General features: G+C 40.6%; 1 protein-coding gene and 2 non-coding genes across 3 annotated transcripts in view; 2 read left to right on the plus strand and 1 right to left on the minus strand.

The window, feature by feature from the left end:
- Positions 1-19,247, plus strand: part of Fim (plastin-2 Fim) — a 163,879-nt gene that overhangs the window by 37,801 nt on the left and 106,831 nt on the right. The window lies entirely within an intron of this gene.
- TRNAK-UUU (transfer RNA lysine (anticodon UUU)) lies at positions 15,880-15,952 on the plus strand. The gene has a single exon. It is a non-coding gene; the product is annotated as a tRNA-Lys (tRNA).
- Positions 16,361-16,486, minus strand: TRNAL-CAA (transfer RNA leucine (anticodon CAA)). The gene is made up of 2 exons: positions 16,449-16,486; positions 16,361-16,405 (listed from the first exon to the last, which is right to left on the minus strand). It is a non-coding gene; the product is annotated as a tRNA-Leu (tRNA).

Here is a 19,247-nt window from a genome sequence, read left to right on the forward strand (position 1 = left end):
TTCATGGGGGCCGTGTTCAGAGCCAGATCGGCGTAAGTCAGGAATGTTACATCTGAGTCTACTACTCACCAATCACCAATTGGTGACGAGTTTTGAACGTATCCGGAGGCCTGCCAAGGTTTTACCGGGACGGGGGCAGCCGCACTATTAGCCCACTCGCCATTTCAAGAAGGTGTCACCCTTCTTTACTTAGGGAGCAGAATAGCACGACTGTCAGCCCTGTAGCGTGGTATCCAATCCATTGTACCGTGTCGTGTCCATAGTTCCATGCCGTATCCAGTATGCCATAATAAGGATCTTACTGGCGTCGATCCTAATGTGCCGGTTGGCACTCCTGCGGGTTGACGAAGCATTTCCTCGATCGCCGTGTTATGGTTACCGCGCCAGTGTTCGCGTCGCACCCCCTCACTTTGCTATTGTCAGAAGGACAACATTGCCCAGGCTACACCACGGGGAGGTGTGAGGTAGGAACTTGTGAGGACCAGAGATAGGAAAAACGCTCTTCCCAGGTTGTCAATTCACCATTTGTAGCCCTGTCTGTCTGTCTGTCTGTCTGTCTGTCTGTCTGTCTGTCTGTCCTGTCTGTCTGTCCTGTCTGTCTGTCCTGTCTGTCTGTCCTGTCTGTCTGTCTGTCTGTCTGTCTGTCTGTCTGTCTGTCTGTCTGTCCTGTCTGTCTGTCCTGTCTGTCTGTCCTGTCTGTCTGTCCTGTCTGTCTGTCCTGTCTGTCTGTCCTGTCTGTCTGTCCTGTCTGTCTGTCCTGTCTGTCTGTCCTGTCTGTCTGTCCTGTCTGTCTGTCCTGTCTGTCTGTCCTGTCTGTCTGTCCTGTCTGTCTGTCCTGTCTGTCTGTCCTGTCTGTCTGTCCTGTCTGTCTGTCCTGTCTGTCTGTCTGTCCTGTCTGTCTGTCCTGTCTGTCTGTCTGTCCTGTCTGTCTGTCTGATCCTTATAGACTCGGAAACTGCTGAACCAATCGGCGTGAAAATTTGTATGCAAGGTTTTTTGAGGCTGGGAAAGGTTCTTATGATGGTTCGAGGCCCCTCCCATCTCTGTGGGGGAGGGCTCCCATAAAAATGAAACATAAATTTCTGCATAACTCGAGAACTAATCAAGCAAATGTAACTAAATTTGGCATGTGGAGGTATAAGGAGATGGTCATAGGGGATAGCTCCTTAGATAAGAGGGGGAGGGAGCTACATACAATATAGCATGCTTTTTCGGCGCATAAATTCAAGCTAATATTGAATCCCGTGCAAGCCGGGCACACTCACCTAGTTTCGTATAAAAAGTACTTTTTTAAGCACAACAATGTCAGAATGAATCCTCTTAAGTAAAGTCATAAAAAACGTCAAAACAAAGTAGGCCTCTGAAATAACATGTTTTTATGATTCCCCCAATCAAATAATGCGACCATATCTATCTATTTTCTGCTCAGTAAGCAAAAACGGTCGCCATCAGGCCACCGAACCCCGTATTTAAAAAGCTTGAAACATCCCGTATGTTATAATTTGGTATGCCTCCATGTCCGGGAAATTATACATATTCTTCCCATAAAACTGCCGTATTATGAAAACGGTAAAATCCAAAGATTTTCTTTTAATCGCGAAGTGATTTCAAAACTACACAATACATCGGATATTTCCCATAATTATAGCATTGTCTTGCCCTTCACTCCCTCCCCATCCCTTTCTGGTCGGCGCCAATGGAAGCCATTCAGGGAGACTCGATTTATTGAATTACAATCGCTTTAGCCTGCTAGTGCACAGGGCGTTGAATGCGAAGCTTTGTACTCGACTTATTCCCGCACACATCAGCACAAATGAGCGCGAACGTGAACGTGTATATGGGGGCCCCAAGTCTCCAGAGTCAGAGAAAGAAGCGAATAAATGCTGCCGACAAGCTTATGCGATTTGCATACCTCATCGCGATATACAACACTTACTGTCTTTTCGCAACACTCTGGAATATTCTTGCATGCATACCCACACAAACAAATCTAGCCGCACATGTGAAAAGGGCCAATGAGCCAGTCTGCTCTATCAGATAGCGTGGTAAGTTGTCATTCGTGAGCCCTTTTCGCATGTCCGACTAGAAGTATCGTGTGGCCTAACGTATAAATAGGTATAGCAGAGCAAAGTGATTGTGAAATTCTGCGGGCTTCTGGCTGGCGTGGCTGGCAATTAAACGTGTGCGACCTGAATATTGGGAAACATGTACCTTGATAGTACAGCGCAGTCACATAGAGGTAACAAATTGCCAGAAAGTTGCTTCATCGGTAGGTTCTTTCAAGGCCCCCCCCTCTGCAGTATAGCCAAGCGCTGACGATTGATGATGATAGTAGGTAATATTTGCATAAAACTTCACAACCGCGCAACATGCAGTAGAAGAGGCCCATCGAACGAAAATGTAGGTTGCATAATTACACAAATTGTGTGGACCCTAATTACTGCTATCGCAGAGACGGCTTGAGTTGAGGGTGACTCGGAATGGTCTGAAGTTTGAGATGTCAGATGCACTGCTGTTGGCACTGTTTCTTACCTCTAACTCACACTGGAATTGCCTCAGACCAGAGCGATCTCTGGAAAAACCGCTTTGTTTACTTGCGGTGAAAAGTAAACAACAACACCAACAGCTTAAATATTAGCTTTGCAAAACATATTAGGCACAATTTTTGCGCTCGGTTTATTTATTTCCATTCTATCCGTTGTTCATTCTGGTAGGTAGAGGACCGTCATCGGCAGCCACTCACACGGTTAATAGAGTGCAATTTACAGTTTTATCTTGCTTTGCGATAAAAGAAAAAAAGGCTGCACTCGTCGTGAGAGTCCATATTTGGCGCTCCACCAACTACGGCTACTGTCCTATCGCCACATTCGAGGGGGTATCTGTTTGAATGCTTTTAGTTTGTTTGTATGGCCTTATCTATCGAGCAGACGTTGTTCTCGGCCGTCCGATATTGGCATCTATTGGCAATACCGATCGATTATATGCGAAATTCGGTCTTGAATTTGACTTTGTTCAGTCTCAAACATACTATGATAAGGAATATTTGGCTCCGTAATGTGTTTTAAAGAGCCTTATCAGTGAATATTTTAGCTACCCCCTCCACCTCGTAGCGTGTTTTCAAATATGTATATTATATTAACAATATGATCCACTCTTTCACTTAGCTGACGAGTCGAATTTTTAGCGATGAAAGCGCTTTTGTGGTCAAAAAGGCTACCAATGTATTTATATTCACGAGGGGTAAACGTTGATTATTTCAAAATTTAATTCGATTTTTGACATAGGACTACGTCTGTGATTTCTCAATGGTGGTACGCTTTGTGAAAACCGGAAATGGAACATGTAACAAAATTATGAAAGATTTTGAACGTTAATAACTCAGCTGCCCCTGGACCAATTTCAATAATTTTATCACCAATCGATCGGGACAATTTCTACGCATCTGTTAAATTTAAGACTTCATCATTTTTTCAAAATTTCACTATTGAATATTGCACGAATGTGTAACTGCTGCTATGATAGTTAAAATTATCCGCCGATTGCCTGCGAAAAGCAATTTCCCTAACACAGATTTCAAAGTTGAATTCCATCCGGTCTCACCAAACAGTGTTTATTCAATCACCGCGTAATGAGTGGTGATATTCTCCAGTACACAACGAAAGGCTCCCGGCAAGCAGCGAGCTGCAGCATCCATAGAAGGAGGAAGAAGGCGCTCTTTGTGAGTCGCTGTCGCCCATCTACGCGCGTCATACTAAAGAGTATAAACAGAGAGAACCCGCTCAAATTCCTATTCCTACACAAAACACAAGCTTCTTCTGCAGTTAACAAATAAGATTTATTATATAAGACCACGTAGTCCTACGTCACCATTGCGTACAACCACATAGGGCTGTCCCTTGTAGTTATTATTAAATTTTTGGTTAATTTGTCAAGTTGATGAATTTCAAAATCTTGTACAAAATTAAGTTTTACAGGATATATTAATATTCCAGAACCAATAAAAACACTTCAAGCCTCTGAGTTTTTAAAATGTATTTAGTTACTGAATATTAAACCCCTCTGGATCTATAATTGAACACATGAATGGAATTAACAAGGAAAATTAAATGTTTGTATTTTAAAATGCACTATTTTCTAGAGAAACAACAGAAAAGGGCCTATCATCATTTCTAAACAAACTAAATTTATCACGATTTTGGCAAGTACTGCAAAGTTCAGAAGAAATCTGCAAATTTTAGGAAAAATCTGGGAGTTACAGAGAACTCTGAATTTCAAGGAAGTTTGTAAACTTTAGGAAAGTCTGGGAACTTTGAAAATATTCTGACGATTGCAGTGAAGCTAGTTGACTTCAGGAAAAAATAATGACCACTTCAGTAAATTCAGTAAAATCTCTGAACATATCAAAGTAGTTTGTGAACCTAAAAAAACTGTAAATTTCATATAAAACTGTGAACTTCTGGAACGTTCTATAAACTTCTGAAAAAAAAAATGCGAACTTCAGGAAGGTTCAGTAATCTTCAGGGAACTTTTGTAAACCTTAGTAAAATAAACGAATTTTATCTTTGGAGAAGTCTACGAACTTCATAAGAATTCTACGGGATTTCTGTAGATTTCTAAAAATTCATGGATGATTGCAAACTCCAAAATTATTCTGCCAACAATTTTGAAAAAAATCAGAAAACTGTTATTAACTCGAATAAAATTCTGCGAGCTTCAAGAAAGTTCAGCATATTTTTGGAAAGTTCTGCAAACTTTAGGAAAATTCTGAAAATTTCAGGAAAAATCTGGGAACTTCAAGGAAGTGTGTGAACTTCAAGAAAGTTTGTAAACTTCAGAAAATTGTTCCAAATTATAGAAAGTTGGAAATTTGCGAATCTATGTGAAGGCCGTGAATTTCTGGGTATTTTGCTAACTTTAAAAGTATTCGGCAAACTTCAGTAAAACCGGTAAGTTTGAGGAAAATTTTGCGAACTTCAGAAAGTTTCAATGAATTTCTGGAAAATTTTGAAAAGTTGAGGGAAATTTTACGAATTTCAGGAAAGTTCTGCAAATGTCAAGCAAATTCTGCAAACTTCAGGAAAAACTCAGGAAACTTCAGTAAAGTCTGCGAAGTTAAGGAAATTTCTGCAACTAACAGGAAAGTTTTTTTTTTACTTTATTAGCGAGATTTTTAGCTGGTTAGTTCATTTCGTAGTTAAAGGAAGGTCTGCGAGCTTTGAAAAATCTTTAAAATAATGAGGATCAGGGAGGCTATGCTCATCTGTTGTTTTTTATATAATTTCTTATCATCCTACCCAAGTAACATTGTAGGTTTTATCGAGGTTTTATAGCATTCTATAAGTCTAAATCATGGTCTACAGAACCCTCATAAAACCAAAATTGCTACTTGGGTAGTATCATGGGTGAAAATCAGAGATACTTGATTTAAATTGTTGTACAGTTGAAGATCTGTTGAAGATACCTGAAAAACCTGAAGGCTTGAAAATATATCCTGAGGGCAGGCTTGCTGAAACTCCGCAAACTCACTGGAGGTTTTTTAACACTCTTGTGCTGCGAGTTTAGCCAGCCCTCACCTCGAGTGAGTGGCGGCAGGAATATGGAAGAAGTAAACAAAAACACCTCAAGGGAGAGGAAGATTGAACTTCAGCAAGAGGATGATTTGACGTGAGGTGTGCTTTTCGAGACTCCGGATGACTGTTTTGTTCGACGCAAGAAGCTCAGAGTTCACCCAGAGTGAGGGTAAGAGCGTGTGATAGAAAACATGAACATGAATGGCAGCAAACCCCACTCTCATTTTATCCCCCTTCGCTCGCAAGCTCTGAAGCTCAGTGGAATGATTTGGCAGTAGGCATTCTACTCCTCAGAAAAATGCTACGCTTGGCTCATTTCAAACTTGCGAGCGAGGTTTCATCAAGCCTGCCTGAGGGTTTCAGAGAAATCTCTGATCATCTGTAGGTTTTTGAAATAATTTATGAAAGTACTGAATATCTGAAAGACGCTATTTGAATTCCTGGACAGCTGAAGATCTTCAGAATTACACCTAATCAACCTGAAGACTTGAAAAAATACCCTGAAATAAACTTCGGAAAAATTCTTCCCAGAACTCCAGAAAAGTTCTAACCACAACATGAGGCAAGTTTTTCTCAGAACTCCAGAGAAATTCTTCTCGGAACTTTCTTCCCAGAGTATCAAGGAAGTTCTTCCCAAAACTTCTCTTCCCAATACATCAAAGAAGCTCTTCCCAGAACATTAGGGATGTTCTTTCCAAGCATCCGAAAAGAGCTTCTCAGAACTATAGAAAAGTTCTTTCAGGAAAATTTGGTTTAAAAACGTCAGAGATGTTCTTCCCAAAACTTTAAGGAAGTTCTATCCCGAACTTGAGAAAAGTTCTTCCCTTCTATTTATTCTGCTTCTATTTCATATTTAAAGCTTATTGCTGATAGTATATTAGCGTATTGCTTGCTCTCAACTTAGTGTTCTTGATGTAATTCCACAGCTATAAATTGGGAGATTTCGATGCCTGTACCATTTTTGCATTAGTATAATTGTGTGGCAAGTACAATCATGCTCTATTGCCCAGGGTAGTCGAAAAAATGTCCATCCCGAAAAATTCTTAGATCGGATCGGGTATCGAACCCAGCCACCTCCAGCTTGGTCTTGCTTTGTAGCTGCGCCTTCACCGACTGAGCTAAGGGAAGCCAAACAAGCTCTTCTCAGAAGTTCAGAAATGTTCTTCCCAGAGTTCCAGGGAAGTTCTTTCAAGAACTTCAGTAAAATTCGTCAAAAATCTTAAGAGAGAGGGATGTTATTTCCAAAACTGTAGGAAAGTTCTTCCAAGAGCTGTAGGGAAGTTTTTTTTTTCAGAACTTAAGAAAAATTCTTCCCAGAACTTTAGGGAAGTTCTTTCTAGGACTACAGAAAAGTTTTTCTCAGAACTCCATTAAAATCTTCCCAGAACTTGAGGGCAGTTTTTCTCAAAACTTCATGGAACTTATTCCCAGTACTTTAGGGAAGTTCTTCCCAGAACCTAAGAAAGGTCCTTCCAACAAGTTTCACCATGGTCTTGCTTTGTAGCTGTGCCTTCACCGACTGAACTAAGGGAGGCCAAACAAGTTCTTCTCGGAAGTTCAAAAATGTTCTTCCCAGAGCTCCAGGGAAGTTCTTTCAAGAACTTCAGTAAAACTCGTCAAAAATCTTCAGAGAAGTTTTTCCATGAACCTGAGGGATGTCATTTCCAAAACTATAGGAAAGTTCTTCCAAGAGCTTAGGGAAGTTTTTTTTGTCCAGAACTTAAGAAAAATTCTTCCCAGAACTTTAGGGAAGTTCTTTCTAGGACTTCAGAAAAGTTTTTTCTCAGAACTCAATTGGAATCTTCCCAGAACTTGAGGGCAGTTTTTCTCAAAACTTCATGGAACTTGTCCCCAGTACTTAAGGGAAGTTCTTGCCAGAACCTAAGAAAGATCCTTCCTACAAGTTCCACCATGGTCTTGCTTTTTAGCTGCGCCTTCACCGACTGAACTAAGGGAGGCCAGAAAATTCTTCTTAGAACTTAAGAAATGCTCTTCCCAAAGCTCCAGGGAAGTTCTTTCAAGAACTTCAGTAAAATTCGTCAAAAATCTTTAGAGAAGTTTTTCCATGAACCTGAGGGATGCCATTTCCAAAACTATAGGAAAGTTCTTCCAAGAGCTGTAGGGAAGTTTTTTTTCCAAAACTTAAGAAAAATTCTTCCCAGAACATTATGGAAAGTTCTTTCTAGCACTTCAGAAAAGTTCTTCTCAGACCTCCATTAAATTCTTCCCAGAACTTGAGGGCAGTTTTTCCCAAAACTTCATGGAACTTTTTCCCAGTACTTTAGAAAAGTTCTTCCCAGAACCTCAGAAAGGTCCTTCCTACAAGTTCAGGGGACTAATTTCCACAATTTCAGGGAAGTTCTTTCCAGAACTTGAGAAGAAGTTCTTCCCAGAACTTTTTCAGTGAACTTTAAAGAAGTGCTTCCTAGGACTTAAGGAAAATTTTCTCACGTTCAGAAACCCAAACAGCACAAAGCTGTGGCAGGATTTTGCAGCAACTTGATTGTGACCAGGGCTCTACATTTTCGAAGCTCTAAAATGAACTCGAGTTTTATTTCTTTCATACAACGTGTTTTACGCCTCATTTCTTTAATGCCTAGTTAGACTATCAGCACAAATGAAAAGAAGCACGCTTAGATCATTCAATAATAGATAGTTCATCCATATATTCGTACTTTGACGCGAAGCGCTGTGGATTATGAGATGCTCGATGACCCTGAAGGGATCGATTTTGCTTACTGAGCAGAAAATCGTGGTTTTAACCCCAAGCTTATCCACAGCACAATAAATCGCCACCATCATTTGTGTATTTGATATTGAACATTAACCTCGGAAACTATTTGCATATCAAGTGAAAACGTAGTCCTGTATTGTCGCGAAGCGTTATGGTTCTGAGATGCTCGGTGGCCCTGAAGGGATAGTTTTTGCTTACTTAGCAGAAAATCATGGGTTTAATTCCAAGCTCTCCGTCATTAGCTTAGCTTAGCTTAGCTTAGTCTGACTGCACGTATCGATAGTTGCACTCCGTGATTGATCTGAACCAGTGAAATTGTACAAAGAATCAACTGAATGGGGCTTGGTAGTAACCTGCCATTCTCAGTGTACATGTTCCAGTGACTCCTACCTTTAAAGATCAATAACGTCACCGGCCACGTCCTTGCAATCAGGTGGGAGAGGGAAGGAATGTTAGTGTGTGACTTTTGTTGTTTTGGGACCGTGTTTACCTCTGCATCCCACAAAAGTCACAGGAAGGAGGTTTTGTTAGTGGGTTAGGTTCGTTGGATCAGGATTCACCTTGATAAGTGATGCGATCTTTTGTTTTGTGTAGTTATTTATAAGTGTTTTCGATTTATGCTCTAAACAGCCGGCTGTCTAGAGATGTAGATCATTATTAGATGTGTGTATACCGATTTAAACCAACAATAAGGATACTGTTGGGGCCCCTCACAAAGTGTGATGATGGTTTATTTTATTTTATCAATGACCAAAATAATTAATTATAAGCGGTTTGAACCGATTTAAACCAACAGCAAGGATGCTGTTGGGGCCACTCACAAAGTGTGATGGTGGTTTACTTGATTGAATATAAAATAATTATTAGAACCGATTTGACCCGATTTAGACCAACGGCAAGGATACTGTTGGGGCCACTCACAAAGTGTGATGGTGGTTTATTTAGTTCGGAAGAAAATGAATATGTATACTTCTTTTTTTTATATATAATAGAACGAATTTGTACTGATTCAAACCCAAAGCAAGGGTTCTATTGGGGCAACTCACAAAGTGCGATGGTGGTTTATACTATAAGGGCATAAAACAAAATCAAGAGCCATTTCGGTTTCCATAGCTTCCTAGACACTCGGCCGCAAAATAATCTTATCCGACGGAAACGTCTCGATCATCGCTGCACAATGGTTTATTATAGCATTTATAAAGTAAATTTGAATATCCCACTGTCTATTTACTATCCACCCTGACTTGACTTGGCACCGTTCAGTTTTATGATGACAAAGTTGCCTGGAGAAAAGTGACAGTTCAAAATGTTTCGGAAGGGAGTCAGCTAGTGTCGTCCAAGTTCAAGTGCGGAAAAAATGCCATTTAAAGTGGTACAAACAATTGAAAGATGCGAAACACGCCTAACCGTAACTCCTTCTGGTTGGAAAGAAGCTGGAATCCTACACTGGCCGGAAAAAAAAACGCGGTAGCGAAACTCTCTCAAGACGAGTTCTCCACGCCAAACCCAATGTGGGAACGTATCAATTGAGTGAAAAAAAGAGAGTTCAAGACTCGCTTGGAGACTGAAGCAGAACTGGAACAGATGCAGCCAGTTTCGGATACGGAGGCGAACGAAGGGAACAATCCACCACCGTCAAAGAAAGCCCGCCCCGAAGTCCACAAGTCCCCCAGTCGGAAGGGAAACACAATAAGAGACCTTAACGAAGTTTTCCCTATTCCTGGGCAGGAGGCTGACACCCGTGAAGCTGACTGTAAAATCCAGAATCAGATGAGATTATAATATATGCGACACAAATTCACTTTTTTATAGGGGAACATGTGATGTGAATAGAACCCACCATCAGTGCAAGGATTACATATGACTGCAGATACTTCACTGGTTGTAAAGTTCTGCCTGATGGTTTGTTGCAGCTGGGTGAATCAACTTCATTGAAGACCTTTGGAAGACAAACGACAAGATGTACGTCTATCAACACGTGACAAGGGACTGGCAAATCCACGAACACTTGTCCAGTCTACAAATCCATTGAAACCCTTAGGCTGCCCCCCCCCCCCAAACCCAACATATAATAATGTTTGATTGATGAAACGTATTCAAAAAAGGGATATTTAGAGAGAACAATCTTCAACTGGAACGTACTCACCAAATCAATACATCCGGGAGCGCATTCTCGATGCTTAATTTTCTCTAGTCATTTTTAAACAATTCCTCCTCCAGCGAATCCAAACACACAATAACTAAATATCACTTTTCTTCTTCATGTCACTCTGTGCACAAAAGCAATGCACACCGCAAAAACCTAATAATAGATCAGCGCGGTCGAGTCACACTGTCAACAAAGGGAGCGAGAGCACACCAGGCACCAAAGCAACAGGGGAAAAACATCAGCACAAATCATTCTAAATAGAATTATCGCGTCCGGGACATAAAACTATTCAAATGCGAGCACCGAAAAACTACACGGCAGCACAAAGATAGCCCGAGCTCTAAAAAAAAGCACGCAGCGGAGCAAAAACACACAACCGTTCTCGGACGCTTCTCAAAGCGGACTCCTTAATTCCAAGCTCTCCGTCATGACTCTTAAGTTCATGATCATTAAACAAAATTAATATTTTCTTTTGATAGTCGGCTATCGAGAGATTAAATGAAGAACAAATAAACAATATATACTTTTGGTTGCATCGCCAACTTGAGGTGAATCCTAACCGAATACCCTACCCAACCCTCCAACTCCGTAGCACTTATGAGGGTGTCGCTAAGTCGGTGGCCTCTCGTTAAGTAAGTACTACATCAACATTTCCTTCCCTATCTCTAATTATGGTAAAGTTGGGCGTGGCCGGGAATAGCGACAGTCATGCTTCTGTTACTCTTGTTTAGATTGGAACCAATGTTTACTCCCCAGCATTATTCCTGAAAGTAGTCTAACTGAGAATTTCAGAAGAGACGTGAGTGTCGCTAGTATCCAATCTACGAAGTATATCATAACAACGCTAACGCTAACGCTAAATGAAAAGAAGCACGCTTAGAACGAAAGGCTGGTCGTGGATTTTTTCGTCGTTGCTTTGCTCACCCCTTTCATTGAAAGTTTTGTCGATTTTCGAGTGAAACGAAACCTCATTATAGCTTTCAATCCCTTTCACCACTCTTTTTTTATCTAGTTCGTTTATTTGGAAGGCTCAATCACGTTAGCTTTACGGAGCCGATAATTCATTGTTCATTGTTTTTAACGACATTCACTTATTTCTATGTCTAGTAGGAGTTGGGCGTGTAACGCTTTTTCAATTTTTTATGTGTTATGTCCCGTTTTCGTTGCTTTTTTATCAATAAATATTTGGATGGATGTACATATTACGTGTCATGTTCAAGTGTTTTCACGTGAGAAATGCTTTAAATAGATGTTTTCATTTTCAACCAAAAATACGTCATGAAACCTCGGTTGATGTGTTGCATGAAAGACGAAACTATCAAAGTTGAGCGCTTTTTGACTCGTCCGCTTCACTGAAGCTTTAAAGAAAGATGAATGAAGCGACGGGAAAAAGAGAGACAAGCTATGGAACATTTGTTAATAGACGCCGACTGAGCTGCTAGAATGCTGTGAAGTTTCTCGACTTCAACAGAAAAAGAAAGCAAGCAGTCTCTTCGTCGCGTCGATTTTGTCGATTGAAGCTGATATTGTGACGGCCTGATTGTGATTTAAGTAAGTCACATACAAGTTGCCTCATCCGTTTTGTACCAAGTGTGCTGCTAGGGAAGCTTCTTCGCAGAAGCTCAGTAAAGTTCCTCACAAAACTTCTTAAAAATTGTTCTTCCCAAAATTTTATGGATGTTCTTCCCAGAACTTGAGGAGAGTTCTTTCCAGAGCTTGAGGGAACTTTTTCCCAATACTTCAGGGATGAACTTCTCTGAAGTTCCGTCAAGTTTATCCTTGAACCCTAGAAAAGTTATCCCATAAACTTCCACAAAGTTTTTCCCATGACTCCAGGGAAGTTCTTCCCAGAACTTAAGGAAGATCCAATAATTTTAGAAAAAAATCTAAAACTTCTAAAATCCTCGGAATTTTAGATAAATTTACCAAGCTTCATTGGAGCAACAAAATAACGAATTTCAGCGGAGTTCCCATGAATTGTGAAAACTTCGAAGGTTCTTCCAGTAGAGACTAACAGGTTTGAAAAAAATCTGGATTTTATTTTTCAAAATCCCGGCAACATTTCAAACTGTTTGAAACTTACTTATTCCCAAAAAAAATAATGCCTTTATGCAATATCGAAGCTTGATGAAATGTATTAAGACTACAAATTGGACATCTTTCAGTTTTCTCAAAAAAAGATTTTAAAACGCAAAAAGGATTGTTGCTACTATCGGAAAGAGATGATGTAATTTTAGAGCAAATGTTCGAGGAGTCCGATAAAAAAAAAACTCTTTAACTATCCGTTAACGTTGGCTTCATACCGGTTTATACGATTTTCAAAACCGTCTATCAAGCTTCCAATCAACTCATAGGGAGCAAGCTCCCTTTTAAAGAACTTCATCTATCGTTTATGTTTAACTAGTCCCAGCGTCATTGGATAGCTCATGTTTCGGAAAATTGATGTGGTTCTTGTTCATTTTAGCAGCTGTTTATCGGAAGTCAATGATGACAGATTTTTTATGTGAACTAGATCCAACCAACTGTCCCATCGTTCCAGCCAATCCATCCATTCTTAAATATCAGGTATCTCAGCAGAACTTAAGAAGTTATGAAGAAACATCGTTAGTGAAACCAATCTAATACAAAACTGCGCCTTTCAATTATTCCCTCCAAAACCATATTATAACAATTTTGATGAATGTGGAAGGACTTCTATTTTTACAAAAAAAAGAAAAGATGTTCAAATCACCTTCAGACTTTAATAGCTTGTCGACGCCCTCGACTTCATTAACGAATCAAATAGGCTTCAAACCATCGAAGAAGAATTAAATTATCAGCATCTTGTTTTTTGTGATATTCCAACAATTTCGCAAAAATCCCAGTATTCGGGATTGTGTTCCGGGATTTTCCGAGCAGGACTCTCTAGTTCCCAGAACCTAAACGGATTCGTCACAACTTCTTCGGTATTTACAGAACTTTTTAAACTTGAATTCTGAATTCTTTAAAACTTGAATGTAAATCAAAATTTACAGAACAAAAGCAAAAATTCTACGAATTTCAAAAATTTGTAAACGAACTTTTTGAAGTATACAGAATTGTTTTAAGAACTCTAGGAATACTCTGCAAACTTCAGGAAAGTTCTGCAAACTTTCGGTGACTTCAATTTCTGTTTACAAAAATTTATGGGCCTTTTTCAAATGTTACGCATGAAACTCCAAAATACGCGACGAACAAGTGTCACTCACGTCCCGAGCATTAGAAAATAACTAATGAATATTAAGAGCTTTGAGTGGGTTGGTTTATTTCCTTTAAATTCCGTTATAATTGCTTATCTTTTGACAGATACGCGTATTTAGTCTATTACTTGCAGACTTCATCACTGCCGAGTACTCAACACCACTGTGGTATTGAACTTGGCACTGATGAAGTCTGCTAGTAGTAGACTAAATACGCTTATCTGTCAAAAGATAAGCAATTATAACGGAATTTAAAAGAAATAAACCAACCCACTCAAAGCTCTTCATAAAGGGATTCCGTTAAGAGGTTCGACAAATTTAAAGGAACTAATGAATACCCAATTCTGACCTGATACCAAAATTTGGTATTGACCAGCATGACATAAGAGGTAAATATCAAAGAATAATACCAACAAATTACATGCAAAAAGAATACCTGGGATGTATTGTTTTGTTGAATTTTCAAAATTTGGTATGGAAATGGTGCAATGATCAATTCGTGCACTATTCCAATATTTAGGGTGTAGGAGTATACTATTAGACTGAGTGAGACCTTCTCTTAGAAATCTTGTTCCTGGAAAATCTCAATCACTTCTGAGGAAACCCACTTTTGGCTAAATTGAGTTGAATTCAACTCAATTTGAGTCGGTCTCATCGTTCATGCAGCAAGCAACTTGCCAGAAAAAGCGTTTGAGTGCTCAAACAACAAATTCAAGTGGTACCAATTGTTATGACTTCTTAAATGAACACATTCTGTTAAGTAGCGCTGGCCAGCGACCGCCTTGAACCCACCACCTCCCCCCCACTCAGCACTACTCAAATCAATCGTGCTACTCCCACGCTTGAATCACTTGAAGAACACTAAAAATCGGCGCAACCCAAACACAAACCACATTGCTCTTCTGATGGTGGTGTAGCGGCAGTTAAAAGGCCATTTGTCATCATAACAATACCCTCACTGGGTAAAATCCGAAGCGACAAACTCCCGCGGTTGCTTAATTGCTCGTTTTCAAGCAGTTTCCACTTCAAATTTCCCTTGCAACCAACGCCGACAAATAATGTCTAAGAAACTAACCGGCCGTGTAAAAGCCTCTCCTCCAAATATATGGAGCTTGAACATCAGCCATCTAAATCTGTTAGCTGATGAGATGAATCTAGGTACAACCGAAACGGCACTCTATTTGTTTGTGAGTAATCGAGCGCAGCGAACGAGAACCACTCTTGAAGTTTAGCCTACCAGGGCTCAGTGGCATGGGAAAAAATCGACTCCTCCGACGAGTAAAAAAAACATGGAGGCGTCGTGTCGTTGTCATGGTATATGCGAAGCAGGCCGGTCGGGTGTGTATTGTTGATAAACAAATGGCCAGCGTCTCACGATCGCGTTTGGTTCGGATCGCTCTGTTTTGCTTCAGCGATAAGCTAGGTGAGGTGAATGTGACCATCACTAATCACCAAGAAGGTCACGTGTTCGCTGGTAGCGATGCCTTTTGTTTTGAAAATCATATAGCTTCTCATGGACGGTACCGCGGTGAACTGCAGCTCAGACGACAGCGAGCGACCAAAGTCTTAATTGAGTCCCTCCCCCCCCTCCGTCAGTCCGGAGGCGATGAAGACGTTGATAATAATAATAATAATAAACACAGTGCAGGCACAGTTCGCTGTGTAAATACACGGATTTAAATATGTGCGCATTCCAGCGACTGGAAGCTAAGAATTTCTATTTTTACCCACAGTGAAATGTGGTGAACACGACTGACGGAATGTGCCCATTTGCTTTTCTAATCAAAACAGTCATAATAATGGTGATTGTGTTCCATTTTTCCAGGAACAGATAATCAGATATGCATTGAAGCGCCACTGCATGATGCATTGTTCGAAACAAAGGCGGATGTCCAGCCGATCCCCATGCTTGTTATTGTTTTTGTTCTCGAAGGTCTAGACGGTTGTTTTGCGCCCGGAACCAGACACTCTCTGCTGTTATTATTTTCTTAGTTTTTGTTTATGTTTTGATAAACAAAGTGGCATGGGACTAAAAGTAGAAAGATGATTCAGTCGTCGATTTTTGTTTAGAACTACTCGGTGACTACTTATCTATTGTTTCAGTTGGTGGACATTTTCGCTCAACTTTCAACTAGCTCAAAATGGATAAGTTTGAATCGATTAGAAACGCAAAGTCGGTACAACTTTGCGCACCTTCATTCTCTCGTTGCCCGGATAGCTCAGTCGGTAGAGCGTTGGACTTTTAATCCAACGGTCTAGGGTTCAAGTCCCTATTCGGGCGCAGATTATTTTTACCACAGCCATTGTATAGTGATGTCATATCTCTTCGGCAATACTCTGCCTATAATCGCATGTCAGTCAATTTTGAGATAATAACACTATCCACTATCAATTGGCATCTTCTTTCATATGATGTGAAAAATGTGATAACAACATCAGTCAAGTCCCATCAACCAAAATGATCGCATATCATATCAAATTCAGTAGTCCAGAGGTAAAGTTACAGTTGTGTTTCAATGCAACTGATTTTTAAATATTAATAAATTAATATGATTTCTCAAATATTTGCGTGGGAATCACACTTCATAACTTCGACTGTCATTTCCTCATTTCCTTTTTTTTCAATATAGTACTGATATGGGATTATAGGCAGTACTCCCCCCCACATCAGACCAGCAAAAAAATTGTCTGTCAGAAGTGGGATTTGAACCCACGCCCTCAGAGAGGACCAGAATGCTCGGTATTAACCCCTTGTGAGTGGAAGGGGCAAGATTGCTCTTGAGTCTGGCGCCTTAGACCGCTCGGCCATCCTGACATGTTGAAAGTGTTGAGCCAAAGTGCAACCAGCATCTGTTGTGCGGCAGCTTGGGGGACGTTGCCGTGGATATGTGCGAGATTGGCGGCAATTTCATAGATTAACAGGTAATGTTATTATCTACGATGTTTATTTTCAAAGAAAGCAAATAATTCAATTCAAACATTGATGATTATATGGCAACCGGAGCGTGAAGTGGTGGCGATTCAATGGCTGTGAATTTTTGGTTAGAATTGCGAAACATTGTCAATAGTCAACAAGCTGAAATGATACACTTCTAGATAGAGCTGGAATTAGGGCGTAACAGCTTTTGTAAACAATGACTTCACTCAATCATTTCTACTAAATCAAGACTCGCCCACGCAAATCAACATCACCATCGGGTAGAGGAAGACTTCCCCTACCCGATGGTTGTATTGGATGCGTGGGCGTGCCTTGAATTCCTAGAAATCTTCGAGAGAAGTCATTGTTTACAAAAGCTGTTACGCCCTAATTCCAGCTCTATATAGACTTGATCTCTTTGCAGTGTGAATCTTGATTGATATGAGTTTATTATCTTGAGTATGGCAGGATTGTATTCTCCCGTCTTATTGCAATTGCAAATTTTACAAAATATAATAGGGGTAGACGGGGCAAGACGGCCATAGTAGGGTTGACATCATTTGTATATTCAATAATACATTAAAACATTTCATACCCTAGGTCTTTCATCTCTGTTCTAGCACCTATTAATTGATACAATTGAATGTAGGAAATTTGGGATTTTTTTCAATAAATTATATAAGGTTTTTACACCGTTTTTAGACACTCTTGGGCAAGCTAAGCACAATTACGGTGTAAAACGTTCAGCCATAGCAGAAGTTGTGTTCATATGATACTAGCTGAGTGTGCCCGGCCTTGCTCGGGATCCAATATTAGCTTGAGTTTATGCACCAATTAAAAAAACATTCTATATTGTACGTAAAGGGTGTCCACGATGAAATTGCCACACTATGAAATTGCTCTAACTTTTTAACCGTTGGGTAGAATTTAATGAAAATTTGGGTGGATTTAGTTCATAGTGCATTATTTACATCCTGCAAGTTTTAAAGTCATGTGATCAAAACTCGCGGAAATGGAGTCGAAAGAACAGCTCGTGCGTGATAAAATCTTGAGCATTCATCACGAGAACAAGGATCTCTCGCATCTTTCCATCGCTAAAACGTTGGGAATCGCCAATTCCACGGTGTCGCGAGTGATTAAGCGGTTCGAGGAACGGTTGACCACCGATCGGAAGCCCAGAAGTGAAGGAAAAAGTATTCCGTACAACACCAAAAATCACAACCGCGTAGTTGGGGCCTTCAACCGAAATCCGAACGCCTCCGTTAGGGATGTGGCTAAGAAGCTGCACCTAAGCCGAAGTTTTGTCCAGAAGGCCAAAACTAAGGCTGGGCTTCGAACGTTCAAGGTACAAAAGGCCCCTAATCGCGACGAGAAGCAGAACAAGTCCGCCAAAACCTGTGCCAGGAAGTTGTACCTCAACATGCTGACGAAAGTTGAATGCTGCATCATGGACGACGAAACATATGTGAAGGCCGACTTCAAACAGATTCCCGGCAACCTGTTTTTCACGGCCAAGGATAAGTTCAGCGTTCCGGAGCATGTCCGCACTCAGAAGATGTCCAAATTTGCGAAGAAATTCCTGGTTTGGCAAGCCATCTGCACGTGCGGGAAGCGGAGTGCACCTTTCGTGACCCAGGACACGATGAACGGACAGGTGTACATAAAAGAGTGCCTCCAGAAGCGGCTGCTTCCTCTCCTGAAGGCCCACAACGTCCCAACAATCTTCTGGCCGGATTTGGCCTCATGCCACTACTCCAAGGACGTGCTGAAGTGGTATGCGGACAATAAGGTCAATTTCGTGCCGAAAATGTTCAACCCTCCCAACACTCCGGAGCTCCGCCCCATCGAGAAGTACTGGGCGATTATTAAGCAGCACCTTCTTAAACGACCTAAGGTAGTGAAGACAGTCGAGGAACTGAAGAAAGTATGGGTTTACATGCAAAAAACGGTTGATTCACAGGTTGTGCAGAATCTTATGGCCGGGGTTAAGGCCAAGGTGCGGGCATTTGCGTATGGACTGTAAATAAAATACGAGTAAAATGGTAAAATGAAGTTTAATAGTTATTTCTTAATCCCTGAAAATTTGATGGCAATCGGATGAAAACTCGAATTTTGCGAATCAATTTTGTGTGTGGCAATTTCATCGTGGACACCCTTTAGCCCCCTTCCCCTCTTATCTAAGGGACTACCCCCTATGACCTCCACATGCCAAATTTGGTTCCATTTGCTTGATTAGTTCTCGAGTTATGCAGAAATGTCTGCTTCATTTGTATCGGAGCACCCCTTTACAGAGGGGGAGGGGTCTCAAACCATCATAAGAACCTTTCCCTGCCCTTAAAAACCCCTGCATACAAATTTGCACGCCGATCGGGTCAGACAGACAAACAGATATTCATTTTTATATAGGGGAAATTGATCTAATGTTGGCAAACGGATCTAAGATTGGGCCCATCGCTAAAAATCTGCTATTTATCAATTTTATCTAGATCAACGCGTCATTGGGACGGTACAAATGGATATGAGTCCTGTGTCCGGCTGTTTGAATTTAACTTGGTACGTTTTAGAACCTTGATAACTTTTCATGTCACAGAATCTTGAAAATGTCTCCATTCCTTTCCTTCAGAATTCCCATTATGTTAACCTCAGATGTTTTATGAAA

This window comes from Ochlerotatus camptorhynchus, unplaced genomic scaffold (genome assembly GCF_037179485.1).
Source record: "Ochlerotatus camptorhynchus isolate MF236.1 unplaced genomic scaffold, CSIRO-AGI_Acam_v1.1 ptg000498l, whole genome shotgun sequence".
NCBI lineage: Eukaryota > Metazoa > Arthropoda > Insecta > Diptera > Culicidae > Ochlerotatus > Ochlerotatus camptorhynchus.